Source organism: Triturus cristatus, chromosome 10, assembly GCF_964204655.1.
Source record: "Triturus cristatus chromosome 10, aTriCri1.1, whole genome shotgun sequence".
Taxonomy (NCBI): domain Eukaryota; kingdom Metazoa; phylum Chordata; class Amphibia; order Caudata; family Salamandridae; genus Triturus; species Triturus cristatus.
In genome coordinates, this window is record NC_140593.1 from 1231044615 (window position 1) to 1231055114 (window position 10500).

The window sequence follows — 10500 nt, forward strand, 5'->3', positions numbered from 1 at the left end:
ACAAGAGCCGGGGTTGTTCCAATACGCCAGCATCATCACCAACGAGGCGGAGACTAACGGCGGGATGGGCTGGTACAGGTATGACTGCGAGTTCAGGAAAAAGATGGCCATGTGTCCGGAACTGGGGTGGGACCAGTTGGAGGTGCGTCTCTGGGTCCAGCACATGGGCAAGGGCAGGGTTGAGGCCAACGAGAAGCCTAGCACCAACGTGAAGAAGGGGGAGTCAAGCAAGGGCCAGAGGCATGACAGGAAGGGTCATTTTAAGCAGCCCTTTCGGGGAGGCCGTGGTGTGGTCCAGAAGCAGGGACCTAGGAGAGTCTTCAGTGGCACGTGCAGGCTGTTCAACGCTGGGGCATGCTCCTGGGGCAAGGCCTGTTGATTTTCCCACACCTGCAGCAAGTGCGGTTCTCCACACTCGGCCACCTCTTGCGACAAGCACGAGCACGCCTCCATGCCGGCCAGACACGACAAGTAGGCCCCTGGTCCGGCCTCCCCTGGCCGGGTCCTCCCCCCCATCCCCCCAGGCCAGCCCAACCAGCACCCCCTGTGGTGCCCCCTCCCGTGACCTCCGGGACAAGGGTCCGTCCCCCATTGTTACCGCCAACCTGCTACCACTATTAAGGGAGTACCCCAATGCTAAGAACAGACTGTCTCTAGCCAAGGGGATCTTGGAAGGCTTCAGAATTCCATATCTGGGGCCACTGGTCAACAGGGACCCGAAGTAGTAGGGGCAAAGATCCAGAAGAAAGCGGCCCTGGGGAGGGTGGCAGGCCCCTTCCTGCAACCCCCGATCCGAACGTTGTTGTCTCTCCCTTGGGGGTGGTCCTGAAGAAGGAGCCAGGGGCTTTCAGGCTGATCCAACACCTGTCATACCCGGAGGGGGATTCAGTGAACCACTGGCTGGAGGAGGGTACTTGCTCGATCTCTTACTGTTCGCTTGACATGGCAGTGGACATGGTCAGGAGGGCGGGCAGGGGAGCGTGGTTAGCCAAGGCTGATATTGAGTCCGCTTTCCGCCTTTTCCCTGTCCACCCTGAGAGCCAGCACCTCCTTGGCTCCAAGTGGCAAGGTGAATTCTTCTACGACAGGTGCATGCCGATGGGGTGTGCGGTGTCATGTGCCTACTTTGAAGCCTTCAGTTCTTACCTGCAGTGGGCTCTCTCAGGGAGGTTCAGCGTAGATGGGGTGACCCACTACTTGAATGATTTTTTGTTCATTGGGGGTGCGGGAACACAGGAGTGCAGCAGGGGGCTACAATGCTTTCAGGAATTGGCAAAACACCTCAGGGTGCCGTTAGCACCTGGCAAGACGGAGGGTCCTGCGCAGGTTCTCACCTTTTTGGGCCTTGAGCTGGACACGGTGACGGGCATGTCTAGGCTCCCTGCAGAGGAGGTCCAGGCTCTGCGTCAGGACATCCAGTCACTGCTGGGGAAAGGCAAGGCTCCTTTGTGTGTCATCCAAAGCCTCCTGGGCAAGCTAAACTTTGCAGCCAGTCATTCCGGGGGGGCGAGTGTTCGCCAGGAGATTAGCCAGGGCCACAGCTAACGTGTCTAAAAAACACCACCTGGTCAAGTTGGGGGCAGGCTTGAAGAAGGACTTGGTCATGTGGGGGGAGTTCCTGTCGCACTTCAATGGGACAGTTATCTGGAGGGCCCCCTGGGCTGACAGTCCCAAGCTCAGCTTGTTCACAGATGCATCTGGGAGGGAGGGCTTTGGGGCAATCCTGGGTGAGGAATGGTGCACACAGGAATGGCCCAACGCCTGGCGCAAGCGCGGCATCACTTCCAAAATCACTGTTTTGGAACTTTTCCCCATTATCATATCCCTCCACCTGTGGCCTGTGATCTTGTCAGACAGAATGGTCCTTTTCTGGTCGGACAACATGGCGGTCATGCAGGCCATCAACGGGCAGACTGCCAAGTGCCCGCTGGTGCTCTGCCTGCTTAGGGAGCTCGCCAGAGGGAGCCTGTGCTACAACTTTGAGTGTAGGGCTCGACACATTGAGGGGGTCAAGAATGTGGCGGCTGACGCTCTGTCTCGTTTTCAATGGCTCCATTTCCGGGAGGTCTGGCCGCAGGCGACAGCGGAGATGACCCCCTTCCCAGCAACCCTCTGGAGGATCTTGGAGTGGAACAACAGTTAAGAGACATGGGGGAACGGGCCTTGCCACCAGGAACCAGGAAACGGTACCTGGCACACTTTTGACCTCAGTTAAGCCGCGCATAATAAACCAGGGCTCTCTCGGTTCCACCGCGGGGCCTGATTTAGGGGGCGCCCATTCATTATATAAAGGATTAACATTCACAGGAACGGCTATTAGTGATATGTGGAACAAGGGCACTATAGTTACAGAATTTAAAGAAAGGTCACAGGGAGAACAGCTAACTCGAAATGCACTCACAATCTCGGAAAGCTGCAGGGCACATGAAAGCCAAAAACTTGTTAAGGAGCCATTGATGAATGAGAAAATATCAAAAGTTCCTGCAGGTTTGAGGCCACAACTAACTCCTGATTGTTCTGCAGACTCTAGCTCAATAACAAGCAGTGAGGTCGTAGATAAAACACCATTCAGTCTATCAGGAGAGGTGTATCCCCTTCTCACTGTTACTTCACAAAATATAGCAAATTCAACAAAAGTTCCAGAGTCCCTGAACTCAGTGTACAATCAACCATCAACTCCGGGACCAGGCCCGGGAAGTTCCTCACAAGATTTCTCTCAGAACATATCAGAGGAAACAGCTTGGCACAGTCCCCAAACCAGTGGTAATCACCAAGAGTTTGTTCTATCAGAACAGGCTCCATTATGGACTCCATTTATAGGTATCATGGAAACTATCTCGACTACGCTACTCCAACATTCAGTAAAATTAGAACTACAGATAGACCTTTTACAAATCTTGGCTTCTCATGTTGTAGGAATAGAAAGAAAAATAACTGAGTTTAACTCCCTCATTGAACGAGTGCAGAAAGATCCGCTCATAAAATTCCATGAACGCCAGTGCCTTGAAAAAATGATCCATCTGGCCGAGCTGCCAAACATCTTAACAGATATTTTGTCAGAGGTAAGAAAAAACACAAATAATTCCCAAACAACCATTGAAGATCCATGTGTAGGAAATGCTCTCATCCCCCCGACATGTAGTATCAACGAGGACTCCTCAGCTAGCAAGGTCTTAAATGAGGAGCCAACAGCAGGAAGCCCGCAAAATACCACCGCTAATAATGGTGGTAAATTTTCATTCAGCGAGGATACAACTCTGGATCCAACGGAAGAAAGTATTCCATTCACCATCACAAACATCGAGACAAAAACCTCTAAAAACATCCATATTCAACCGATTGGCACTGACGATCTAGTCAACCAAGGTAGCCAAGACTTAGGGATTCAAAACAAAGAGCAATCAAGACTAACTAACTCTTTAACAAAACGTGAACGCAAACGTCTGAGGAAAGCCAGACAAAACAAGCAACAAGGAAAAAAAGAACAACATTGTTCAAAATGCATCTGCAACAAGAGACCTCAGTGGACAATCCTTCAAAACAAAATCAAATAACAGAATTAAAAGAGAACGGGAAAAAGGTGAAAGAACCAATTACTAATGCACAGGAAGACGAAGGGGAAATCTGTCAGCTCTCTACCCCATCAACCCTTTTACAGTCAGCAACTCAAAATGAACTCAAAACCATCGATAAAGTTTTCCATTTGGCGCAAGAAAAAGAAAAAATGATATCGGTAGTTGGTCTTCCTCTACAAAAATCTCAAATAGATCGAAAAACCATCACACACTACTTTAGAAAGTCGGCAACGTCACAAAAAGTAACTTCGTTGGCCAAAGGGTTGCAACAAAGCCTCCCTATAGAACGACTGGAGTGTTCTAGTCTTTCTCAACCAGTATTTGAGAAAGAGTTCGCACTTCAGACAAATGTTCCATACCAGGGCCATCGAGTGAATAATACAAAAACCACTCAAATCAGGCAGATGGGGTCAAAAGAAGAGTGTGAGTGTACAAGTCTCTCACAGTCATCATTTGAGAAAGAGCCTGTAACTCAGATAAATATTTTATACCAGGGTCACTTAGCAAATAACCTAAAAACCACCCAAATCAGGCAGGTGGGGTCAAAAGTAGAGGCAGAGGCTCCACATTCAGCTGAGGTGCTTTCTCATGAGCTTATCCCGCATTATAGCTCCAGGGGGAGTCATGACATTCTTAACCGGAGCGCTATTTTAAAACTCTCAAACTCAATCGAAACATTGAAACACCTGAAGACCATACATATTGAAAGTATTGAATTCAAAATAATCCCAAACGGAAATGGAAGAGAAATGACAGTGGTAACATGGAAGGATCCCTCGAAGGCTAAAGATTTTTGGCAACATAGGGAAGAGTTCGCAAAATGGGGAATCGAGATAAGACCGGTTGAAACCGAAAGATACCCGGGCCCGTTATCCACGCTGGCCAATGAAAATTCAAAGTCCGACAGTGGAATACTCCGGGGAGCAGTTGGTGGCTCGGATAGTAGTAAGGGAGGATGGTCCAATTTACGGATCATCCATCAAGGCTGGTCAGGAGTTACTAGTCCGACGCGGAAAGTTTTACCTCCAACAGTAAACTTAGCGGATAACAAGAGGGATGAAGCATGAAAAACGAACTTGAAGGTATGCTCTTGGAATATAAACGGACTTGGAGGAAAAATAAATGATCCTGAACTAATAGCTTTCCTCAAACATTTTGACATTATATTATTCCAAGAGACTTGGTCTATCTCCCCGGAACACTTAAATGGCTTCAAAGAAATTCAACAATATGCCATCAAAAGAGGTCGAAAGGGCAGGGCAGCGGGAGGTCTATCGATTTATTTGAACACCAATGTCCCATGGTCACTTCAGTCAATTGAGTCAGGTCAAACATGGATTCAATGTATCAAAATTTCTCTCCCCCTTGACCCCAGTTCAGGACATCAGGATTTGCAAGAGTGTCGATCACTGATCATATGCAATATCTATATACATCCGGCAGCAAAGAGCAAATTAGAGAAAATTTTGACTCTTAAAGCACTTCTTAAATCCTTGCAAGCCACTTATCCACAGGTTGGTTTGGTGGTTTCTGGTGACCTAAACATGTTTCTACTACAATCAGATCCTGCCTATGAAAGCCAACGAAACAACTTGCACGGGAAACTAATCCCCCCAACAATAATAGACCATCGTAAAAAAGATAAATATGGCAAGATGTGTGCACAGATGTTGGCCGAAATTGGATTGATCACCTTGAATGGCAGATTTCCACAGGACCAGCCGGCATCCTCAACCAGAATTGATAAAAAGGTTCAATCTATACTGGATTATACAATGGTTGACCTTGAAGTACTACAAATAGTACTTATTTATAGAATAATCCACAAACTGGAGAGTGATCATAGTGCGCAAGTAATAGAGATCGGATTACAACATTCAAGGGCCCCAGCAATTAAAGATCTGACCGTAACCTCGAACCTTTACAATCTTAACCGGTTAGTTTGGAATGGAAAGAATGTAGGTGAAATCATGGATCACGTTAAAACCACGTCGGCAGAAGACGACGAAAAAACCCCATCGGCATACCAGGATAACAGGGAAAAAATGATCGTAACTCTGACGGATAAATTTGGACAAAACAATCAGACCAACAAAAGAAAATCCTCCAAGATACATAAAGTGCACCTGGGAGCAATAGGGAGCAAAAAAAGGACTTTCAATCAGGAAATCAGAAAACTTAAAGGGAAAGTCATAAAGAGGGGTGATGACGTTAAGAGGCAAATACATACTCTGAGGCAAAAATACAAAAAAGAAGTATGGACCGTAAAGAAACAACACCAAACAGAAATCTGGCTACAATTATTAGAAGCCAGCAAATCCAATAACAACAGGAAATTTTGGGCAGAAATAAACAAAGTAGCCAATGGAGTAGCCCTCGATTTTAACGTAAACATATTACAGGAAGACTGGATCCATTATCTAGAGCAAACCCAAATGACCTGTGCACATGAAAGGAATCAACTTCCCTCCAATCACCTGCTGAATGAAAAGCATGAAGAAGATCAAATCTTTGTTGTAAATTGGATTACACAATGCCAAGTCCAAATGGTCTTGAAAAAACTAAAGTCAAAAGGCGCGCCGGGTCCGAACGGCTTGCCGAATAGGCTTTTTAAATATGACCAATGGTTTTGGGCAGAATACCTTACCCCGTTGTACAACCATGCATTTCAATCAGGAAGTATTCCCCCTTCATGGAGAGGGAGCATCCTGCACCCAATCTTCAAAACAGGTGTGCGCTCAGATCCAGCAAATTACAGACTGATTGCGCTTATAGACGTAGAAGCCAAGGCATATGCATCCAATCTTTTGAAAGCATTGGAAGATTGGGTTAGTAGTAACAACATACTCCCAATCACCCAGACAGGGTTCAGGCCTGGAACCAACACGTCATGTAACCTGACAGCGCTGAATCTTCTTGTTGATAAAGCAAAGGCTAAATCTACAAAACTGTACACCTGTTTTGTCGACCTAAAAGCGGCATTCGACACAGTACCAAGGGAGATCCTATGGGAAAAGATGGCCAGCTGGGGCATACCTCCGAAGTTGTTACGGGCCATTATAAACTTGTATACATCTACCTGGGTTAAGATAAAACTTGGCAACGGGGACAGAACAACACCAAAAATCCCTATCTACATTGGCCTCAAGCAGGGATGTGTATTGGCCCCCACTCTTTTCAATATCTTTACTGCGGACCTTGACAAGAGCATCTCAGAGATTCAAACAGACCCTCCAAATTTAGCCCAACATAAAATAAGGAGTATGCAGTACGCTGATGACATAGTCCTTTGCAGCCAGACCCCGTTGGGTCTCCAACGAGCTATAACAAGGCTGCACAAATATATCAGTACGCATGGGCTGCAATTTAACTACAAAAAAACGAAAGTGGTCTGTTTTGCGTCTCAGCCAGGACAGCAAACATTCAGATGGTACATTGCTGGGCATAATATAGAGCAAAGTTCCACCTACAAGTATTTGGGAGTACTGGTTGACTCAAGATGGTCATTGAGAGAATATACCCTGTACAGAAAAGCCCAGGCAAACAAACTGCGGTTCGCCTTAAACATACTACTAACTAAATTAAAATGCCCATCGAATGAATACCTGCTGAAAGTGATTGCTGCCAAATTTTTACCATCCCTCACGTATGGCTCCGACCTATACAGAGGCAAAGACGCTAATTTCCTGAACCTCCAACAGTCAGTGTTGTTTAAACATCTTTTTCAAATTCCGCAGTTTGCATCTCAGGCGCAGGTACGCCTTGAATTCGGGTTATTAAATCAGCACCATGCTAGACAAGCCGCCACAATAAAAACGTGCTGGAAATTAAGAGCAGCTCAAGAAGACACACTGATGGGTCACTGCTGGTCTGAAATTAACAATCAAACAAAAGGAAAAAAGGCTTGGAAAACAACACTGGAAGAATCATTGAAAAGCTTAGACATGCAAGAGACGTGGAACTCCAAACATACCTTCGCAGCCTTTAAAAAAATAGCCAATGGAGCTGCAAAACATAAATCCTGGATGGCCGATAAAGCAGCTCTGGCAAAGAAAAAACACGGCTGGATGGTATTGGCTACGTATGAGAGATGCAACCCGCAACCGTATCTAGTTAGCTATATAACACCATCCACGCAACAAATGCTACTACGACTACGGCTGGGAACCTATACCACAAAAGATCAGATCCCGGCATGGCAGCAAACATGGCCAACAGCGCTGTGCAGGCTTTGTGGTCTCTCTGAAGAAACTTTGATCCATGTCCTGTGCATCTGTCCTCGTCTGAGTAAATTGAGACGGTATTATCTCCTACAGATATTCCGCCTTTTTCAAATTAGAACATGTCGGTCGGCAGCTATGTTAGTATTGAACAGCCAACAATTGCAGACAGCCTGCAGGGCCACCAGATTTTTTCAGAAAACTAGTCGCCTTCTGCAGGAAAATGAAAATAGAGGTGACCTATTGGGCAAAACTTAAAGTCTTATTGGAATAAATGACTTTGAAAATAGACAATGAAAGTTGGACTTCATTTCTACAAAAAAAAAAAAAAAAAAAAACTGCAAATGTTTTTTAAATTATTTATTTAAATGAAATAAGCTTTGTTGAATTTTACTTTTTTGTAAAGGTTTTAATTAACCATACACAATAAAATTTTACTTACTTACTTACTTACTTACTTCCTTCAACAATGTGGCTGTTGTCTTGGGCCTGGCCGGAGTACCCTTGGAGGGCAAGATACAAGCGTTCGTGGTCTGGGCCAAAAAACAGGGAAAGAGCCTCTCTTGGGTCTGTGGTCATTTAGCAGCGGTCAGTCATGATGTCAAGCTTAGGGGAGGACAGGACCCTACCAAGTCCTTTGTTATTAGGGCGGCACTGAAGGGGTGGGCCAGGGAAGAGCCCCGGGTGCCAGACAACAGGTCCCCCATCACCTTCCCCATCCTGCAGGCCATGCTGGACGTCCTGGGAGGTGTCACCCACTCGCCTTACGAGGCGTCCCTTTTTTCCGCCGCCTTTTGCTTAGCATTTTTTGGAGCGTTCCGTATCAGCGAGTTAGTGGCACGGTCCAAATCAGATAGGTCAGGAGACGCCCTGGGTATAGTGGACATTCGGTTGGAGGGTGAGTTGACAATCCACCTCAGGAGGTCAAAGACAGACCAGAAAGGGAAGGGGTAGAGGTGGAGTTATTGCCTTTAGGAGACCCCAGATACTGCCCGGTTGCCAAGGCCCGGGAATACATCTCATTTCGCCCTGCAGCACCTGGGTACTTATTGATTCACACAGACCTAGTTCCCCTAACCATCTTCCAGGTCGAGCGGGTAATGGGTGCTTGCCTGGCCAAGGCCGGCCTCCTCCAGGCTGATAAAAAATATTCAAGCCACTCCTTCAGGATTGGGACGGCCACCACTGCATTCTCAGCAGGCTTGGAACCTGCATGTGTTAAGAAAGTGGGGCGCTGGGAGTCACAGTGTTATAAGCGATATATCCACCCCTGATGGGGCCTGCTCAGTGTGAATAGTACTGTAACGTGCAGTGTTGTGTGCCACATGTTTATGGTTTTGTGGTTGTAGTGCAATGACATATTGTTTATGGCAATAAACTTTTTGAGTTGAAACGTGTCCTTTGTTTCATCAGGGTCACGTGTGTGGGTCATTGGGCACTCTGCCATCTCCCGGTTGGCCCGTTGGGCATCGATCAGGAACCGGATGCGTCGATTCTCGCAAAGTTTGAGTGGTGGGGTTTCCCAGGGATGAGATGGAGCAGCCTCATGAACAGACTGGAGCACTCGCTAGCAGCGCTGGGTGCCCCGCCTAATTTTTGGGTGATCCACCTTGGGGGCAATGACTTGACTGCCTCTGGGAGGACCTTGCTCATGCATGCCATGAAGACTGACTTGGGGGAACTGAGCAAGCGCTTGGGTCAGTGCGAGCTCTGGTGGTCAGAGATTGTGCCACGGAGGGTCTGGCAGGGTGCTAAGTCTGGCGAGGCGGTGGAGCGGTCCAGGAGACGGGTGAACAGCTCCATGCGCAAGTTCACACAGCAGAGGGGCCTGGGATTTATCAGACACAAAATGATTCAGGAAAGGGTCAAAGGATACTTCGAGTCAGACGGGGTACACCTCACTCCAGTGGGGATGGACTTGTTCTTGTTAGACTTGGAGGAGGCGCTAGCACATAAGGGTTGCAGGTAATAGACTAGAGCAGTTGGTGGGGGACCCCGGCGGCGACGGTTGGCCACCTCCAGGGCTGTGGCGGAGTTACAGGGCGATCTGGAAGCATACAGGTACAGAACAGTACTGCTGCGCGGCACACAGGGGTGCCAGAGCCGAACCCCAGGAGTCTCATGGGAGGTTCACGGATTCTACGTCAGCGCCCCGTTAGTCCTATGGGCGGTTGTGGGCCTGAGCAACTGGGGGCTTGCCTAGCTACGCGCCGCCCAGAAGGGCATGAGTATAATGGACCTAGGGTGGTCAAGTGATCCGAGAAGGGGATCGCCAGAAGGTGCAGTACTAAGTGGTTCGCCACGGTGCTGCTAGGTTCATCAGGTGGGCAGGTGGCGAGAAGGCTGCCTGTCCTTGGATCGCCCATAAGCTAACCCACCAGATTACATAACGTTGTATGTAATAAACATGCAGCAGTTTTTTCCCAAGTATAAACTTGTGTGGTGTCTTTTATTTGCGGGCATGCATGCCTTGTGGGGGGGACTTTTGCCATGATGGTGCTATGCGGCTGCCCGAGGCCACCACAGGGGGCCACTCAAGAGGGCGGCCCTGTAGTGGCATCGGGCTCCCACCCCCCACACCTTTCTCCCCTCCCTCTTTCCTGGGGGGGTTTGGCCAGGGGAGGAGTACCCCTTTGGTCGCGGGTGGCCCGGATCACGTCCGGTGCGTGGGGCAGGGTGAGGGGTACATAGGTATCCCCCAACCC